This window comes from Mustelus asterias, chromosome 6 (genome assembly GCF_964213995.1).
Source record: "Mustelus asterias chromosome 6, sMusAst1.hap1.1, whole genome shotgun sequence".
In the NCBI taxonomy this organism is placed as follows: domain Eukaryota; kingdom Metazoa; phylum Chordata; class Chondrichthyes; order Carcharhiniformes; family Triakidae; genus Mustelus; species Mustelus asterias.
In genome coordinates this window covers 136,082,712-136,103,506 of record NC_135806.1, presented here as the reverse complement: position 1 = coordinate 136,103,506, position 20,795 = coordinate 136,082,712, and positions in this window count along the sequence as shown.

The window sequence follows — 20,795 nt, the reverse complement described above, 5'->3', positions numbered from 1 at the left end:
CTCTCCTCATAGCTAAGACCCTCCATACCAGGCAACATCCTGGTAAACCTTCTCTGCACTCTCTCCAATGCCTCCACGTCCTTCTGGTAGTGCGGCGACCAGAACTGGACGCAGTACTCCAAATGTGGCCTAACCAGCGTTCTATACAGCTGCATCATCAGACTCCAGCTTTTATACTCTATACCCCGTCCTATAAAGGCAAGCATACCATATGCCTTCTTCACAACCTTCTCCACCTGTGTTGCCACCTTCAAGGATTTGTGGACTTGCACACCTAGGTCCCTCTGTGTTTCTATACTCCTGATGACTCTGCCATTTATTGTATAACTCCTCCCTACATTATTTCTTCCAAAATGCATCACTTCGCATTTATAGATCATGACTAATCTGATGTGGTGACCCTCAACTCCACTTTCCTGCCTTATCTCTGTCATTCCCTGACTGATTAAAAATCTGTCTATCTCAGCCTTGAACATAAGATAAGAGCTTTACGCTTTTAGGTGTCAAGATCACCAACATAACCTGTCGTGGTCCCTCCATGCCGACACTATAGTTACGAAAGCCCACCAACGCCTCTACTTTCTCAGAAGACTAAGGAAATTTGGCATGTCAGCTACGACTCTCACCAACTTCTACAGATGCACCATAGAAAGCATTTTTTCTAGTTGTATCACAGCTTGGTATGGCTCCTGCTCTGACCAAGACTGCAAGGAACTACAAAGGGTTGTGAATGTAGCCCAGCCTCCCACCCATTGACTCTGTCTACACTTTCTACTGCCTCGGAAAAGCAGCCAGCATAATCAAGGACCCCACGCACCCCGGACATTCTCTCTTTCACCTTTTTCCGTTGGGAAAAAGATACAAAAGTATAAGGTCACGTACCAACTGACTCAAGAACAGCTTCTTCCCTGCTGCTCTCAGACTTTTGAATGGACCTGCCTCATATTAAGTTGATCTTTCTCTGCAACCTAGCTATGACTGTAACACTACATTCTGCACCCCCTCCTTTCCTTCTCTATGAACAGTATGCTTTGTCCGTATAGCGCGCACGAAACAGTACTTTGCACTGTATACTAATACATGTGACAATAATGAATCAAAGAATGAGGTGCAGGAATAGGCCATTTGGCCCTATACTTAACGACCCAGCCTCTACCGACCTCTGCGGCAAAGAATTCCACAGATTCACTGCCTTCTGAGAGAAGAAATTCCTCCTCATCTCTGTCTCATTCAACGTCAACTTGTACTTACATAAATCTGGAATGAGATGCTCAGCACAGAACCCATCGACATCCCTAATGCCCTCGGGGGGAAGGGAATCTGCCGCCCTTACCCAGTCTGACTGTTTAGCTGAATCCCGAGAGCTGGGAGTGACTTCCTTTGACATCAAGGCAGCATTTGACCAAGTGTGACATCAAAGGGCCCAAGTCAAGGGGGACCTCTCCACTGGTTAGAGTCAGATTTAGGGCAAAGGTAAGATGGTTGTGTTTGTTGGCGGCCATTATCCTAAACCCAGGATGCAGGGCCGAACCACCTTCAGCTGCTTCACCAATGGCCCCCCTTCACTATAATGTCAGAAGTGGAGGTGCTTGTTGACGATTGTTCTGTCCTGTAGTGAAGCAGTAATGAAGCGTACAGCAAGGCCTGGACAACAGACCTGGGGTAGCACAGTGGCACAGTGCTTAGCACAATGTCCTGCCTCATGTGTCTGAAAGTGGGTGCGTCGAGAATCAGCCTCTTCTTTCACATGAAAAACCACAGCAAAAACTCATGACCTTGTCTTTGAAGGACATCCAACTATTTATGTCACTGATCCAGTTCAGTGTCAGGTCACTCTTGACCCCCAAGATGTGATTAAGCGATGGCAATGCCCTGGGACGTCAAGGAGAGATCATTTCTTATTGGGGATTGCCTGGCACTTGCATGCCGTGGGGTCCTTGTTATTGATCAGCTGAAGCTTGAATATTATAGTATCCCTACAGGGCAGAAGGAAGACATTCGACCCATCGAGCCTGCACCTACTCTCCGACAAAGCATCTCACCCAGGCCCCATCCCCGTAACTCCACATATATACCCCACTAATCCCCCTAACCTAAACATCTTTGGATACTAAGGGGTAATTTAGCAAGGCCAATCCCCCTAACCTACACATCTTTGGACACTAAGGAGCAACTTAACATGGCCAATCCACTAACCAGGATTGTGGGAGGAAACTGGAGCACCCAGAGGAAACACACGCAGATAGGGGATTTCTTTCCTTCTCTGACGTCGCTCTGCTTCATCATTGAGACTTGGAGTGTGATTAAGCCCAAAGAACAACTTGCCACCATTTTGAATGACAAGAGCAAATCAGAACTTGGAATTCTGCGGTGGGTAACTCACTTCCTGACTCCCCAAATCCGGTCTACCATCTCCAAGGCACAAGTCAGGAGTGTGATGGAATACTCCCCGCTTACCTGGATGAGTGCAACTCCAACAACACCCAAGAACCTCAACGTCACTTAGGACACAGCAGCCTGCTTGATTGGCACCCCATTCACCACCTTAAACATTCACTCCCTCCACCACCGGCAGACAGCAGCAGCAGTGTGTACCATCTACAAGATGCACTGCAGGAACCCAGTGAGGTAGCACCTTCCAAACCCACAACTGCTAACATCGAGAAGGACAAGGGCAGCAGATACCTGGGAACACCACCACCTGCAAATTCCCCTCCAAGCCACTCACCATCATGACTTAGAAGTATATCACTGTTCCTTCACTGCCGTTGGGTCAAAAGCCTGGAACTCCCACCGTAACAGCACTGTGGGTGTATCTACACTACATAGACTGCAGTGATTCAAGAAGGCAGCTCTCCACCACCTTCTCAAGGGGCAATTAGGGATGGTCAATAAATGCCCGTATCCTAACAATGGATTAAAACAAAAATGCCTTTAATGTAGAAAAATGTACAAAAGTAATCAGACAAGGAGCGACACTGAGCTATATAAAGAGATATGTTCATCACAGGCCCTGCAGCAGTTCATGACAAACTCCATGAGCAAACATATTCAAGGTTAATGATGGATGGGTAATAAATGCTGGCCTGGTAAGTGGAGTCTACAACCTGAGATTGAATTAAAAAAAGTTAAGGCAGCCAGAAACTCTAGTCAGAATGAGTAAAAAGACTTACAAAAACCTCTTCAAGTCTTAAATGCATTAAATTCCTAATGTAAAACAAATCTGGCAAAGGAACACAGTACATGTCAACAATGAGATAGTTTCTCACAGGTTCGGAGCAGTAAGATGGATTTGTATCAACCAGAAAGAGACAAGGACTTTGGCAACTGAAATTCACAATCTCATCTTGCCTTCAAACTGAAGACTCTTTCTGATGTATCTGTTACCTCCGATCCCAGACTCTCCCACAAGGAGAAACATCCTCTCAGCATTTACCCTGAGGATCCTATACATCTTCATAAGGTCACCTCACATTCTACATTTTCTGGGGGTGGCACGGTGGCACAGTGGTTAGCATTACTGCCTCACAGTGCCAGGGACCTGGGTTCGATTCCCAGCTTGGGTCACTGTCTGTGTGGAGTCTGCACATTCTCCCCGTGTCTGTGTGGATTTCCTCCGGGTGCTCTGGTTTCCTCCCACAGTCTGAAAGACATGCTGGTTAGGTGCATTGGCCATGCTAAATTCTCCCTCAGCGTACCTGAACAAGTGCCAGAGTGTAGTAACTAGGGGATTTTCACAGGAACTTCATTGCAGTGTTAATGTAAGCTTACTTGTGACACTAATAAATAAACTTTAAACTTTTTACTAAACTCCAGTGAGTACAGACCCCAGCCTCTCCTCATAAGAAACTCACCCATACTCGGGATCAACCTTCTCTGGATTTTATATTCTGTTTTCCATGTTCCTAAACAAAAAATAAAAGTTTGGTCTGTGAAGCCGGATTCCACCCTGGGATCCGACTTGTCTGGTAGTAACACCAGCTGGGATCATTAACATTGCCCCGGTCTGACCTACATGTGACTCCAGAGCCATTTATTTTGCCTTTTTACCATTTTTTCCCCCTTTGACCCTATTTGCTGCCTTTTTTAAAATATGTTTCTACACTCGGTCCCTTCCTGTCACACTCTGGGTAGCAATAGCGGCCTTGCAATGCTGACATATCCTTTAGGATGTAGGCCAAGAGGCCCTGGTGACCTGCCTGCCTTCAATCCCAGTAGTTTCCCCAGCACTTTTCTCCTAGTGATGATGATAGTTCTAAGCTCCTCCCTCCATTTTCTCTGCATTACCTGTTGCTATTGGGATGGTACACGTGTCCTCCACTGTGAAAACTGAGGCAAAATATTGATTTAGTGTCTCTGCCATTTCTGCGTTCCCCACTATTAACTCCCCAGCCTCATCTTCTAAAGATCCAACATTCACTTTAGCTACTCTCTTCCTTTTTCTGTACTTATAGGAGCTTGTGCTACCAGTTTTTCTATTTTGCACTACTTCTCTTTCATAATTTATCTTTGCATCTTTTTATTACCTTTTTTAGTGACCATTTGTTGATCTTTGAAAGTTTCCCAATCTTCCAACCTGTCACTGGCATTTGCAGTCTGGTATGCCTTAGCTTTTGTCTTTATGTTATCTTTGACTTCCTTGCTTCGCTGCGGATGTTTCTTCTCTCTCTTTACAATCTTTCTTCCTCTCTGGAATGTATTTTAGTTGGGAGGAATTGACTATCTCCTTAAACATCTGCCACTAATCATCAATAGTCATTCTACCTTTTAGCCTTTGTGCCGGGTCCACTGGGACCAAATCTGTCCTCATGCCTATGTAATTACTTTTGTTTAAACCCAGAATGCAAGTGTGGGACTCCAGTTTCTCACCTTCAAACTGAATTTAAAATTCGAGCATGTTATGATCACTCTTCCCGAGAGGATCCTTACCCATGAGATCATGAATTAATCCCTCTCTGCACAACATCAGATCCCTCTCTGCACAATGCCTGCTCCTTGGTTACTCCAAGAAACAATGCCTAATATATTTAATGAACTTCCCTCAAGGCTACCATTGCCAATTTGATTAATCCAGTCTATCACTACCAAATCATACCCCATTGTCTCTATTTGCACTGTTAACTCATGAATTTTAGTGATGTTCATAGAGTTCATAGTTCATAGAATCCTACAGTGCAGAAGGAAGCCATTCGGCCCATTGAGGCTGCACCAACCACAATCCCGCCCTGGCCCTATCCCCGTAAACCCATATACTTACCCCGCTAATCTCCCTGACACTAAGGGGAAATTTAGCATGGCCAATCCACCTAACCTGCACATCTTTGGACTGTGGTAAGAATCCGGAGCACCCGGAGGAAACCCACGCAGACACAGGGAGAATGTGCAAGACAGTGATTCAAGCCATGAATCGAACCCGGGTCCCTGGCGCTGTGAGGCAGCAGTGCTAACCAGTGTGCCACCATGTCACTGGTGTTCCACAGGTATCCATACTGGGACCTCTGCTGTTTGTGATGTATATAAATGACTCGGATGAAAACGTAGATGGGTGGGTTAGTAAGTTTGCAGACAACACGCAGACAGTCGATTTGTGGATAGTGTAGAAGGTTGTCAAAGGATACAGCAGGATACAGATCAGCTACAGATATGGGCAGAGAAATGGCAGATGGAGTTTAATCCGGGCAAGTGTGAGGAGCTGCACTTTGGGAGATCAAATGTTAAGGGTAAGTATCCAGTTAATGGCGGCACGGTAGCACAGTGGTCAGCACTGCTGCTTCACAGCTCCAGAGACCTGGGTTTGATTCCCGGCTTGGGTCACTGTCTGTGTGGAGTTTGCACATTCTCCTCGTGTCTGTGTGGGTTTCCTCCGGGTGCTCCGGTTTCCTCCCACAGTCCAAAGATGTGCGGGTTAGGTTGATTGGCCATGCTAAAATTGCCCTTAGTGTCTTGGAATGCGTAGGTTAAAGGGAATTGTGGGTAAAATATATGAGGTAGGCCCTGGGTGGGATTGTGGTCGGTGCAGACTCGATGGGCCGAATGGCCTTTTTCTGTGCTGTAGGGTTTCTATGATTTCTATGATTTCTATGACCCTGAACAACATTGATGTACAGAGGGATCTTGGGGTTCAAGACCATAGCTTCCTGAAAGTGGCCACACAAGTAGATAGGATGGTAAGGAAGGCATCAGGCACGCTGGCCTTTCTTGGTCTGGGCATTGAGTACAAGAGTCAGGATGGTATGTTGGAAATTTATAAAACTTTGGTTTGACCACACTTTGAGTATTGTGTTCAATTCTGGTCATCACATTACAAGAAGGATGTGGAGACTTTGGAGAGGGTGCAGAAGAGGTTTACCAGGATGCTGCCTTTTCCTTAACCCACACCAAGGCCAAAATTTTACCGCTCGCAGAACGGCATTCTCCATTGGCCTTGAGCGAGATCTTACGAACCTCGGGCAGGTGAGGCGGTAAGATTGCAGCACAAGTCTTGTTCCCCTATTGCCCCTGCACCCTGACACCTCCGTTGGGTCCTGGTCAGCTAATGAGATTCTTCTCTCAACGCCTAACATTGAATTATTGAACTATTTTAGTGAGACAGATCTGATCACTGAGTTACTCTGAGGAACAAGGACAGCGATCGACGCACGACCCTCACTGCCTTACCGACATCTACACTGATCTTGGCAATGCTTCAGGATTAATGAAAAATAAGTGTAAATGGTGAGTGGGAGACATAGGTGGCACAGTGGTTAGCATTGCTGCCTCACAGCGCCAGGGACCCGGGTTCGATTCCTGGCCTGGGTCAGTGTCTAGGCGGAGTTTGCACGTTCTCCCCATGTCTGCATGGGTTTCCTCCGGGTGCTCCGGTTTCCTCCCATAGTTCAAAGATGTGCGGGTTAGGTGGATTGGCCATGGTAAATTGCCCCTCAGTTTCAGGGGGACTAGCTAGGGTAAATGCATGGGGGTTATGGGGATAGGGCCTGGGTGGGATTGTGGTTGGTGCAGACTCAATGGGCCAAATGGCCTCCTTCTGCACTGTAGGGATTCTATGATTCTATGAGACAAGCGCTGAGTGTGTGATTTTGTGAACGGTGTGGCGAGCATTATGCCACTTAAAAATGAATTTATTGTTAGAAATCTAAAGTTACCTAATTCTCCCCCGAGCATGAGTATTTATGACAAATGTCATTTGGCACGGAGGTGACATTCAATACAAAACTAGTTACTGTTCAAATCTGTACATACGGCATTTCAACTGGGAAATCAAAGTGCAGCGAGTGATGGAGGGAAGTCAAGCTCGAAAAAAACAGGATGCGTGTAAGTGGGGAACATTACAATTTGGTGAGTTTCAAATGAAAATCCATCACAGAGTACAGTCTGTTTTCACCTTGACAACTTTCTCAATATTCTGATCATGAGAAAGCAATTTTGATTACTTTGCTTGTCTGGGAATGATCATGTCAAATGATTTGATTTTGATTTGATTTATTATTGTCACATGTATTAGTACACAGTGAAAAGTATTCATAGAATCATAGAAACCCTACAGTGCAGAAGGAGGCCATTCGGCCCATCGAGTCTGCACCGACCACAATCCCACCCAGGCCCTACACCCACATTTACCCGCTAATCCCTCTAACCTACGCATCTTAGGATTCTAAGGGGCAATTTTTAACCTGGCCAATCAACCTAACCTGCACATCTTTGGACTGTGGGAGGAAACCAGAGCACCCGGAGGAAACCCACGCAGACACGAGGAGAATGTGCAAACTCCACACAGACAGTGACCCGAGCCGGGAATCGAACCCAGGACCCTGGAGCTGTGAAGCAGCAGTGCTAACCACTGCGCTACCGTGCCGCCAAATTGTTTCTTGTGCGCTATGCAGACAAAGCATACCGTTCATAGAGAAGGAAAGGAGAGAGTGCAGAATGTAGTGTTACATAAGAACATAAGAACTAGGAGCAGGAGTAGGCCATCTAGCCCCTCGGGCCTGCCCCGCCATTCAACAAGATCATGGCTGATCTGAAGCGAATCAGTTCCACTTGCTCCCCATATCCCTTAATTCCCTTATCGGTCAGAATAGCCATGATGTGGAGCTGCCGGTGTTGGACTGGGGTGGACACAGTAAGAAGTCTCACAACATCAGGTTAAAGTCCAACAGGTTTATTTGGTAGTACAAGCTTTTGGAGCACTGCTCCTTCATCACTCATCTGGTAGTCTTTGTTAGAATGTAACCGTGACAACTTTGTAATGTGACCAATGGGAACAAGATGTAAGGGTCAGCTGACCCAGTAAACCATGGAACCAATTACAGAGTGATGTAATCGTCAGCTGACCAGCTGATTCACTATTAATAAGGAACTATGTAGAATTGTGGGAAGCTTGGAGTGGCCCACGGCGAGGCCCCAAGTTTGGAGTAAAGATGTTTCTTTATTAAATCCTTCCTTTGATTTATTAGTTGGAGTAAGTTTTGTTGTATTTTCATCAGCTGCATGTTGAAGAGTTCCTTCTGAAGAAACAATCTTTCTCATTCTTCTAGAGAATATAATCCTAACCAACTTAGTCTCTCCTCATATGACAGACCTGCCATCCCAGGAATCAGCCTGGTAAACCTTCGCTGCATTCCCTCTATAGCAAGGACATCCTTCCTCAGATAAGGACACCAAAACTGCACACAATGCTTCATTGCGCTCCGAAAGCTTGTGATTCCAAATAAACCTGTTGGACTTTAACCTGGTGTTGTGAGACCTCTTACTGAGTTATAACTAGGGTGTGGAGAAAGAAATGACTGTGCGTCTGGGAGCCTTTACTTTGTTAACAATTTGAATTTATTCTGCTTTAGGGTGAGGGGACCCAGTGAATATTTTTTTCATTCATAGAATGTGACCAGCGCTGACTACTTGCCCTTGAGAAGGTGGTGGTGAGCCGCCTTCTTAAACCGCTGCAGTCATGGGGTGTAGGTGCACCCACAGTGCTGTTAGGGAGGGAGCTCCACAATTTGGACCCAGGTGACAGTGAAGGAAGAATGATATATTTCCAAGTCAGGATGTTGAATGACTTGGAGGGGGGCCTTGCGGGTGGTGGTGTTTCCAGGCATCTGCTACCCTTCTCCTTCTAGAATCGTAGAATCATAGAATCCTACAGTGGAGAAGGAGGCCATTCGGCCCATTGAGTCTGCACCGACCACAATCCCACCCAGGTCCTATCCCCATAAACCTATACATTTACCCTAGCTAGTTCCCCTGACACTGAGGGGCAATTTTAGCATGTCCAAACCACCATACTGCTGCCTCACAGCGCCAGGGACCCGGGTTCGATTCGCAGCTTGGGTCACTGTCTGTGTGGAGTTTGCACGTTTTCCCTGTGTCTGCGTGGGTTTCCTCCGGGTGCTCCGGTTTCCTCCCGCAGCCCGAGAGACGTGCTGGTTAGGTGCATTGGCCGTGCTAAATTCTCCCTCAGTGTAACCCGAACAGGTGCCGGAGTGTGGTGACTAGGGGATTTTCACAGTAACTTCATTGCAGTGTTAATGTAAGCCTACTTGTGACTAATAAATAAACTTTAACTTAATAAAATGGGAGAAAGCTGATTTAAGGTGATAGGCGAAATAGGTGAAGGCTCGGCGAGGACACACTTTCTTTAAGGCAGCGGGTGGTTAGTATGTGGAATACACTGCCTGAGAGTCGAGTGGATGCAGATTCAATTGTGGCTTTCAAAAGGAAATTGGGTCATTATCAGGCAAAGAAAGATTTACAGGGCGATGGATAAAAGGTGAGGTGAGATAGCTCGAGGGAATCATTGGTCCCAAGTCATCCTGTTTCTCCAAAGTACATTACACTTCTGAAGTAATATCTCAAATTATACATTCACTGTCTTCTGAAATAAATCTATCTCGTTTGCATTGAATTAATGCTAACTGCTTTGAGGGAGACATGTTTATTTCTACTTCTGGGCATATGATCAGGATTTTGAACCGTCCAGTGTGTATGGTTAAATTTGGCCCTGTCTAAACTCATGCACGTCAACTGTCCCTCAACTTAAAGCTGGGCCTTTCTGCCAATGGGTCTCTATACAGCTGAACAAGTACATGTCACATATTTGAATTCATCATGTACACGGGGAGGCAATGGCCTTGTGGTATTATCACTTAGACTATTAACCCAGAACCTCAGCTAATGCTCTGGGTTCGAATCCCACCACGGCAGATGATGGAATTTGAATTCAATAAAAAAATATCTGGAATTAAGAATCTACTGATGACCATGAAACCATTGTCGATTGTCAGAAAAATCCATCTGATTCACTAATGTCCTTTAGGGAATTAAATAGGTTTGAGAGGCAAGGTTTAAAGGAGATGTACAAGGCAGATCTTTTACACAGAGGGTGGTGGGTGCCTGGAACTCGCTGCCGGGGAGGTATTGGAAGCAGATACGGTAGTGAGTTTTAAGGAGCGTCTGGACAAATAAGGATAGGATGGGAATAAAGGGATATGGTCCCCGGAAGGGTAGGGGGCTTTAGTTCAGTCGGGCAGCATGGTCGGTGCAGGCTTGGAGGGCCGAAGGATCTGTTCCTGTGCTGTAATTTTCTTTGTTCTTTGAAATCTGCCGTCCTTACCTGGTCTGGCCTACATGTGACTCCAGAGTCACAGCAATGTGGTTGACCCTCAACTGCCCTCTGAAACGGCCCAGCAAACCACCCAGTTCAAGGGCAACTAGGAATGGGTAATAGATGCTGGCCCAGCCAGTGACGCCCACGTCCCACGGGTGAATAAAAATAACTCACAGTCCTATGAAGGTGCATGTTGTGGATCCTGTGTATGGTTTACTTCATTCATGAAAATACTTAATTTTAAGAAACCTCTGCCTATGCAATTACATTTAAATGCTAAGCTTTTAAAGTTAACTTGATCACATTTTAAACTCAGCAGGCATGCTGGGATTAGCTTGAAAAATTGACTGCATTCTTTGGAATTACACTGCTAGCAGAAACAGGCTTTCTCACAAGCCAAAAGAAAGCTTTCCATGACCACAGCTGCTAATTGTTGCTGAAAGTTAGAGACAGCCTGTACCATACAATTTTAATACGAGATAACGGAGAACTTATAATTCTGTATTCAGAGTATGTTTTACAGTTTGGATCAAGCCTGCTTTCAAGGTCAGTACAATACTGACTTTTGTCAGTATCTCTCTCTCTCTCTCCCAGTTTTATCATTCTCTGTAATGTGTTAATTTTAAATTATGGTCAATTAAGAGATTCAATGTGTCAGTGCTGTCTCCGTCCATTCTGAGGAATGAATGGACCCCATGGTGCACTTGAACTAGTGTTGACTCCTGAACATTATCTCACATACTACACATATGTACACTATCACCCACCATGCACACACACGCCTGTACTGGTACACGTGCACACAGAATCAGACACCACATGATAAAAAGCCAAACAGATAACATTTGTCAAGAGGACCTGAGTATTCCTTCAGAGATTCAGTAAAACCTTTTTCAAGCACACTTAATTCCTAGATTGTATCTTGGATCCAGAGAGAAAGAAGTTCTTGAATTCTCTGGGAAGATAAATTGCAGGAGTTATCAATATTTCAGGATGTGGAGATGCCGGCGTTGGACTGGGGAGGGCACAGTAAGAAGTCTCACAGCACCAGGTTAAAGTCCAACAGGTTTAATTGGTAGCACAAGCTTTCGGAGCGCCGCTCCTTTATTAGGTCCTTCACCTGATGTAGGGGCAGCTCTCCGAAAGCTTGTGCTCCCAATTAAACCTGTTGGACTTTAACCTGGTTCTGTGAGGCGTCTTGCTGTGTCAATATTTTAGTGCAGGATTTGAAGTTGTTCGTTCTTTACACTTCATCACTTTCCTGAATAGAAATCAATGAATAAACTGAGTTGAAGCAGTTAAGTGAGAACGTCTATTAAGCATTATTTTGTTAATTCAATGCTCTCGTCTCAAAATCAAAGGTTGCGAGCTTGAATCCCCCGCTAAAGGTTTGAGTTGATGATCTAAGCGTGTGCAAAGAATGCCAACTGGCTGACATGTCTGCCTGATGTGTTCCTGATCACATGCTCACGCCATCACTAAGATCGACTATTTCCAACTGCTCCAGCCCAGCCTCAGCTCATCTGTTGTTGAAACCATCGCCCACACGTTGGTTACCTCCAGACTGGCCTATCCCAACAGATTACTGATTGGCCTCCTGTTATGACTTTAATCAGGCAGTTGAGGTGGGCCTGTTAGAATCTGAACTCCCTGATTAAGGGCCAGATTGATGGGCCAATCAGAGAGCCTCTTGCTTTGTATTTAATCAGGTGTGTCAGTCCCTCTGGGACACCGAGTGTAGACGGCTGACTGGAAGCACTCTATATGCTGTTGTCAGACTTGTAAATAAAGGGATTTTGGTGAAGAGACTTCTGCCTCCGAGGACTTATTACACTCCAAACTTAAGGCCTTCCCAGATGCTGCCGTCCATATCTTAACATTGACCAAGTGCCATTCACCTATACCCGCTGTGCTCGCTGACTTACATTGGATTGATTTCAAGCCCTCCGTGCCCTAGTTCCTCCCTGGATCTGTAATTTGCTCCAATCCCGCCACACTTTGCTATATCTGCCCCCTTCCCGCTGTTTCCCCCGGAACATTCCTGATTTTCATTGCTGCACAAATGCTGGTCATGCCTTCAATTGTCGAGGAATCTAAATGTAGGGCGGGGTTTTCCGGTCGCGCTCGCCTCAAAACTGGAGAATCCTGCCCGAGATCAATGGATCTTTGCCCCCCCCCCCCCACCCCACCCACTATGATTCCCGTGGCGGGCGGGTCAGGAAAATTCCCCCCATGAACAAAGAACAAAGAACAATACAGCACAGGAACAGGCCCTTCGGCCCTCCAAGCCCGCGCCGCTCCCTGGTCCAAACTAGACCATTCTTTTGTATCCCTCCATTCCCACTCCATTCATGTGGCTATCGGGATAAGTCTTAAACATTCCCAGTGTGTCCGCCTCCACCACCTTGCCCGACAGCGCATTCCAGGCCCCCACCACCCTCTGTGTAAAATATGTCCGTCTGATATCCGTGTTAAACCTCCCCCCCTCACCTTGAACCTATGACCCCTCGTGAATGTCACCACCGACCTGGGGAAAAGCTTCCCACCGTTCACCCTATCTATGCCTTTCATAATTTTATACACCTCTATTAGGTCATCCCTCATCCTCTGTCTTTTCAGTGAGAACAACCCCAATTTACCCAATCTCTCCTCATAACTAAGCCCTTCCGTACCAGGCAACATCCTGGTAAACCTCCTCTGTACTCTTTCTAAAGCCTCCATGTCCTTCTGGTAGTGTGGCGACCAGAACTGGACGCAGTATTCCAAATGCGGCCGAACCAACGTTCTATACAACTGCAACATCAGACCCCAACTTTTATACTCTATGCCCCGTCCTATAAAGGCAAGCATGCCATATGCCTTATTCACTACCTTCTCCACCTGTGACGTCACCTTCAAGGATCTGTGGACTTGCACACCCAGGTCCCTCTGCGTATCTACACCCTTTATGGTTCTGCCATTTATCGTATAGCTCCCTCCTACGTTAGTTCTACCAACATGATGTTCAATGTTTCGATTGTTCTGTGTTTGATTATGTGCCTGTTGATTGATCGATGTTCCCTGTGCTTGTTTAATTAAGCCTGGTGTGATGACTTAGAAAAAAGTAAACAAACTGTAGAAATGGGAAGCCAGAGCTCGGAGCACGGAATGGAGGGTTAAGTGTGTGGTGAATAAAAAATGTTGCACATTTAGAAACTAGTGCCATCTCTGCATAGCTCTGGGATATAAAATGTAAACACTAAGCGATGGAATTCCCTCCTTTAAGACGCTCCTTAAAGCCTACTCTTTTGACCCAGCTTTGGATCATCTGGGCCGCACGGTGGCACACTGGTTAGCACTGCTGCCTCATAGTGCCAGGGACCTGGGTTCGATTCCCAGCCTGGGTTACTGGCTGTGCAGAGTCTGCACATTCTCCCCATGTCTGCGTGGGTTTCCTCCGGGTGCTCCGGTTTCCTCCCACAGTCCAAAGATGTGTGTGTTAGGTTCATTGGCCGTGCTAAATTCTCCCTCAGTGTACCCAAACAGGCGGCGGAGGGTGTATCTGTTTTTTGTCTCCTCATTATCAGTGAGGGGAGAATGAAAGTGTTTAGCCATGATCTTATCGAATGGTGGAACAGGCTCAGGGGCCGAATGGCCTATTCCTGCTCCTAATTCATAGGTCCGTATTTCGGGCGTTTCGGCCATTACAGTGCAGGGCAGATTTCATAGAATCATAGAATCCCTACAGTACAGAAGGAGGCCACTCGGCCCATCGAGTCTACAGCAACAACAATCCCATCCTATTCCCGTAATCCCACATATTTACCCGAGCTAATCCCCCTGACACTAAGGGGCAACAGCCAATCAACCTAACCAGTGCATCTTTGGACTGTGGGAGGAAACCAGAGCACCCGGGGGAAACCCACGCAGACACGGGGAGAACATGCAGACTCCGTACAGACTGTGACCCGAGGCCGGGAATCGAATTTGGGACCCTGGCGCTGTGAGGCCGCAGTGCTAACCACTGTGATACCGTGCTGCTGCTTGATGGATCCTATCCTTGATGGATAGTTCATCTTTTCCTGCCCATCAGCTTTGCTGTTTCGACATGGCTGGAATTTAATGGATGGGAATGAGCTCATGCTGAACTGGTCTGAGTGATATAAAGTTAAAATGCAACAGACGGAATAACTGGCAGATGGATCGGTTTGTGGAATCGTGCTTCAGTCTGAGACAATGGAAAGTGGGTGACTGGTGGTGGATGGGCGAATATCTGTAAAAATGGCAGCAAATTTAAACTGCTGGCTTCTTATCCAAATGGAGAAAGAAATTACATCAATTTTTTTTTTTATTCACTCATGGGACATAGGCGTCACTGGCTGGCCAGCATTTATTACCCATCCCTAGTTGCCTGAGGGCAGTTGAGAGTCAACCACATTGCTGTGGCTCTGGAGTCACACGGAGGCCAGGCTGGGTAAGGATGGCAGATTTCCTTCCCTAAAGGACATTAGTGAAGCAGATGGGTTTTTCCGACAATCGACAACGGTTTCATGGTCATCAGTGGAATCATAGAATCATAGAATCCTACAGCGCAGAAGGAGGCCATTTGGCCCATCGAGTTTGCATCGACCACAATCCCACCCAGGCCCTATCCCCAGAACCCCATGCATTTACCCTAGCTAGTCCTCCTGACACTATGGGGCAATTTAGCATGGCCAATCCACCTAACCCGCACATCTTTGGACTGTGGGAGGAAACCGGAGCACCCGGAGGAAACCCACGCAGACACGGGGGGAACGTGCAAACTCCACACAGACAGTGACCCAAGCTGGGAATCAAACCCAGGTCCATGGCACTGTGAGGCAGCAGTGCTAATCACTGTGCCACCGTGCCACCCCAGTAGATTCTTAATTCCAGATATATTTTATTGAATTCAAATTCCACCATCTGCCGTGGCGGGATTCGAACCCGGGTCCCCAGAACATTCGCTGAGTTTCTGGTTTAATAGTCTGGCGATAATATCACTAGGCCATCGTCTCCCCCAATTTGCATCTCGATGGGTCAGGGCACACAATGGAACACATTCCAGGGCAACCTGTGAGAGAATCCATTAAAGATGGGGAGCAAGTGTGACATCATTAAGATCGAGCCTATGAAGTGAAATAAAAGCAAAATACTGCGGCTGCTGGACTCGGTCTACACTTCCCGCTGCCTCGGCAAAGCATCCAGCATAATTGAGGACCCCACGCACCCCGGACATTCTCTCTTCCACCTTCTTCCTTCGGGAAAAAGATTCAACAGTCTGAGGTCACGTACCAACCAACTCAAGAACAGCTTCTTCCCTGCTGCTGTCAGACTTTTGAATGGACCTACGTTGCATTAAGTTGATCTTTCTCTACACCCTAGCTATGACTGTAACACTACATTCTGCACCCTCTCCTTTCCTTCGCTATGAATGGTATGCTTTGTTTGGATAATGCGCAAGAAACAATACTTTTCACTGTATCCCAGTACATGTGACAATAATAAATCAAATCAAAAATCTGAAATAAAAACAGAAAATGCTGGAAGAGTCATTTAGAGATCATTTAACTCTGTTTCTCTCTCCACAGACGCCACCAGGAGCACCCGGAGGAAGCCCACGCAGACACGGGGAGAATGTGCAAACTCCAGACAGACAGTGACCCAAGCTGGGAATCGAACCCGGGTCCTTGGCGCTGTGAGGCAGCAGTGCTAACCACTGTGCCACCGTGAAATGTTTCGAAGTGTGGCAGCATTGAGATTAATGACGGGGAGGAGCTCGCTACCTGTTGGTCAAAATGGCGGAAAGCTGTCCATCAAGCTGCATCACGCTTTGAGTCCCAATGCCTTGACGATGAGACAGAGCGGTGGCAGAGAAGGAAAGAAAAAGAAGCAAAGCTCCGGATCCTGCGACCTCCTGGGGCGTCCTGCCCCGTGTGTCCAAAGATCTAAAGGTTGACAATTAACCTGTTCAGTCTCACAGAGACTGTAATGACTTCAATCAGGCCATTGAGGTTGGCCAATTGGAGTATGAACTCCCTGATTAAGGATCCAATTGATGGACCAATCAGGGAGTCTTTGCCTTGTAATTAACCGGGTGTGTCAGTTCCTCTGACACCCCTGGGGGTAGACTGCTGACTGCGAGCACTCTGTGTACTGCTGTTAGAGTTTGTAAATAAAGGGATTTTGGTGGAGGGACCTCTGCCTCTGAAAACTTATTACAGAGACCCAGGGTGGAAAGCTGTGACTGTGTGCAGACATCATCCTCAAACTGAGGGAAAGCCAGTGAGAAATGGGATGCCAATCAAATGGCTGCTTTGTCCTGGATGGTGTTGAGCTTCTTTGAGTGTTGGAGCCGCACCCATCCAGGCAAGTGGAGTGTATTCCATCACACGCCTGGCACAGTGGTTAGCACTGCTGTCTCACAGCGCCAGAAACCCGGGTTCGATTCCCGGCTTGGGTCACTGTCTGTGCGGAGTCTGCACATTCTTCCCGTGTCTGTGTGGGTTTCCTCCGGGTGCTCCGGTTTCCTCCCACAGTCCGAAAGATGTGCTGGTTACATGCTAAATTCTCCCTCAGTGTACCCGAATAGGCGCCGGAGTGTGGTGACTAGAGGATTTTCACAGTAACTTCACTGCAGTGTTAATGTAAGCCTGCTTGTGATACGAATAAATAAACTTAAACTTTTAACTAAACTTGTGCCCTGTAGATGGTGGACAGGCGTTGGGCAGAAAATGATCGTTATTCACATTCCACTTTTTCTGGTAATGATGTCGAACTAACACTGGATAATAAAACAACTCCTGGTAAGAATAAAATTACCCGAGTCTGCATGCAATGCCGCACAATTCCTAATCTCTGTGAAAGAGGAAAGAGCACCCTTGGGAGAGGCTGATAGAAAGACAGTAATGGCAATATTTATCACACAAGCACAGTACTCACAAACCTCAAACCAAATTAGACATTAGCATTCCACGCTGGATGGATCCTGCTGGTGTAAGCTGTGGCCCAGTGTGTAATACTCTTGTTTCTGAGTCAGGAAGTTAAGGCAACAAACATAGAACAACACACATTTACCGTGGCCAATCCACCTGTGGTAAACCACTGTTAGCTTATTGCCTGTGTGTGTGTGTGTGTGTGACACACCCCTGCCGGCCCTGCCTGGGACTCCTCCCCCCCCGGTCCAGGTATAAAGGTGACTGCTCCCCACCCCCTGCCTCAGTCTCTGGACCAGTTCATCGGCATGGGTGTGCTCCAAGTCTTTTGCTAATAAATGCCTATTTGTTCTTGCGTACAAACTAGTCTTTGCTTGATTGATAGTGCATCACCACCTAACCAGCACAGAAGCTTTCTCCCAGGTGGAAGAGTCAATTACGAGAGGGCATAGGTTTAAGGTACGAGGGGCAAGGTTTAAAAGAGATATACGAGGTAAGTTCTTTTACACAGAGGGTGGTGGGTGCCTGGAACTCGTTGCCGGGGGAGGTAGTGGAAGCAGATACGGTAGTGAGTTTTAAGGGGCGTCTTGACAAATACATGAATAGGATGGAAATAGAGAGATATGGTCCCCGGAAGGGTTAAGTCAGGCAGCAAGGTCGGTGCGGGCTTGGAGGGCCGAAGGGCCTGTTCCTGTGCTGTAACTTTATTTGTTCTTTGTGCACATCCTTTGAACTGTGGGAGGAAACCGGAGCACCCGGAGGAAACCCACGCAGACACAGGGAAAACGTGCAGACTCTGCACAGACAGTGACCCAAGGCCGGAATCGAACCCGGGTCCCTGGCAGCAATGCTAACCACTGTGCTGCCTGCGTCACCCCAATTCACCTGAACCGCCGCCACAACCTAATCACTGCACTCACTGGGGAGCTCCTTCTAAACGGCTTCCCAGCACTTGTTTCAGATCGAACAGCCGGAAAGTCAGCTCCGTGCTTTTCAGAGGGAGCCCTCACCAGACTGCTGGATGGTGAGTAGCAGAAGCGGGATTCACTCTGCCCCCGCTCCGGGAGACAGCTTTCCAGCAGGGTCAGCACCCCTGTCTGGGATGCAGTGGCAGCCCTGGTCAGTGCAAGCTCACTTCAAAAGAGGATGGGGCCGCAGTGTTGGAAGGAGACGAACGATCTTGTTCGCTCAGTCAGGGTAAATGAAGCACCCCCAGCCTATCTGTGAATCCTTTTGAACACTCCTTGCATCTCCAACCCCTTCTCACACTCAGCCACCTCGGAGGTCACCAACCCTGGCACTGAGCCTCAGGCAGCTGAAGGTATAGAAACATAGAAGATAGGAGCAGGAGGAGGCCATTCGGCCCTTCGAGCCTTCTCTGCCATTCATCACGATCATGGCTGATTGTCCAACGCAATAGCCTAATCCTGCTTTCTCCCCATAACCTTTGATCCCATTCATCCCAAGTGCTATATCCAGCCACCTCTTGAATACATTCAATGTTTTGGCATCAACTACTCCCTGTGGTAATGAATTCCACAGGCTCACCACTCTCTGGGTGAAGAAATATCTCCTCATCTCTGTCCTAAATGGTCTACCCTGAATCCTCAGACTGTGACCCCTGGTTCTGGACTCCCCCACCATCGGGAATATCCTCCCTGCATCTACCCTGTCTAGTCCTGTTAGAATTTTATAAATCGCAGTGAGGTCCCCCCTCATTCGTCTGAACTCCAGCGCAAACAATCTCTCCTCATACAGCAGTTCTGCCGTGACGCAGAGGTCACAGGTGAAGGTGACGTCACAGGTCACAGGTGGAGAAGGTGGTGAAGAAGGCATATGGCATGCTTGCCTTTAAAGGACGGGGCATAGAGTATAAAAGTTGGGGTCTGATGTTGCAGATGTATAGAACGTTGGTTCAGCCGCATTTGGAATACTGCGTCCAGTTCTGGTCGCCACACTACCAGAAGGACGTGGAGGCTTTGGAGAGAGTACAGAGGAGGTTTACCAGGATGTTGCCTGGTATGGAGGGGCTTAGTTATGAGGAGAGATTGGGTAAACTGGGGTTGTTCTCCCTGGAAAGACGGAGGATGAGGGGAGACTTAATAGAGGTGTATAAAATTATGAAAGGCATAGATAGGGTGAACGGTGGGAAGCTTTTCCTCAGGTCGGTGGTGACGTTCACGAGGGGTCATAGGTTCAAGGTGAAGGGGGGGAGGTTTAACACAGATATCAGAAGGACATATTTTACATAGAGGGTGGTGGGGGCCTGGAATGCGCTGATGGGCAAGGTGGTGGAGGAGGACACACTGGGAACGTTTAAGACTTATCTAGACAGCTATATGAACGGAGTGGGAATGGAGGGATACAAAAGAATGGTCTAGTTTGGACCAGGGAGCGGCACGGGCTTGGAGGGCTGAAGGGCCTGTTCCTGTGCTGTATTGTTCCTTGTTCTTTGTTCTTTGTTGCCATCCCCGGAATCCGCCTTTGCTACACTCCCTCGATGAGCGTGGTCGCTGGAAGATTCTAGACTGGAACGGTCTCCTGCTCCCTGGACAGCTGGGGCCCCCTGGTCCTGGGCACGTGCGGCAGTATGACATTGTCTCTGCTGCTGGCCAATCGTGATTAGCAGAAAGGCTAATGATCCTCCTGAACCATGAAAGCGGGAGGACTATGAGGCATCCTGACAGAGCCTTGGCACTCAGCCCTCCATTCCTCTGTGACTTCCACCCAATGCTTCACAATCCTCGAGTGAATGCCTGCTCTCTGTCCCAACATCCTCTCTGACACCACAATCACACCCCCACGGAACCTCCCCTGTCAACCGCCAGGGCGAATAGTGCTCAGCCTCCATTTTCTCATGGTATCTGACCCACCCATTTCTACCTCCCCGTACGGCCAGAGAGAACCCCGCCCCCAGCCCCGAGCTGCACTGATCTGTGTCCCCAGCATTCTGCCTGGTGTCTCTTGAGTGTTGGGCAGGCTGAGGGGAAATGGCTGCCTGAGAGCTCACCTCTAATGTCCCCCTCGGAGCTGAAGGCGCCAGGTTCACACAGGTGTATCGTTGTGGGTAATTATTGCTGGCAATTCAGCACAGGAACAGGCCCTTTGGCCCTCCAAGCCAATGATGTCACACCAGCACATGCTGAATATTTGGTGTGGGCTCATTATAGAATCATAGAATCCCTACAGTGCAGAAGGAGGTCATTCGGCCCATCGAGTCTGCACCGACCACAATCCCACCCAGATCCTACCCACTTAAC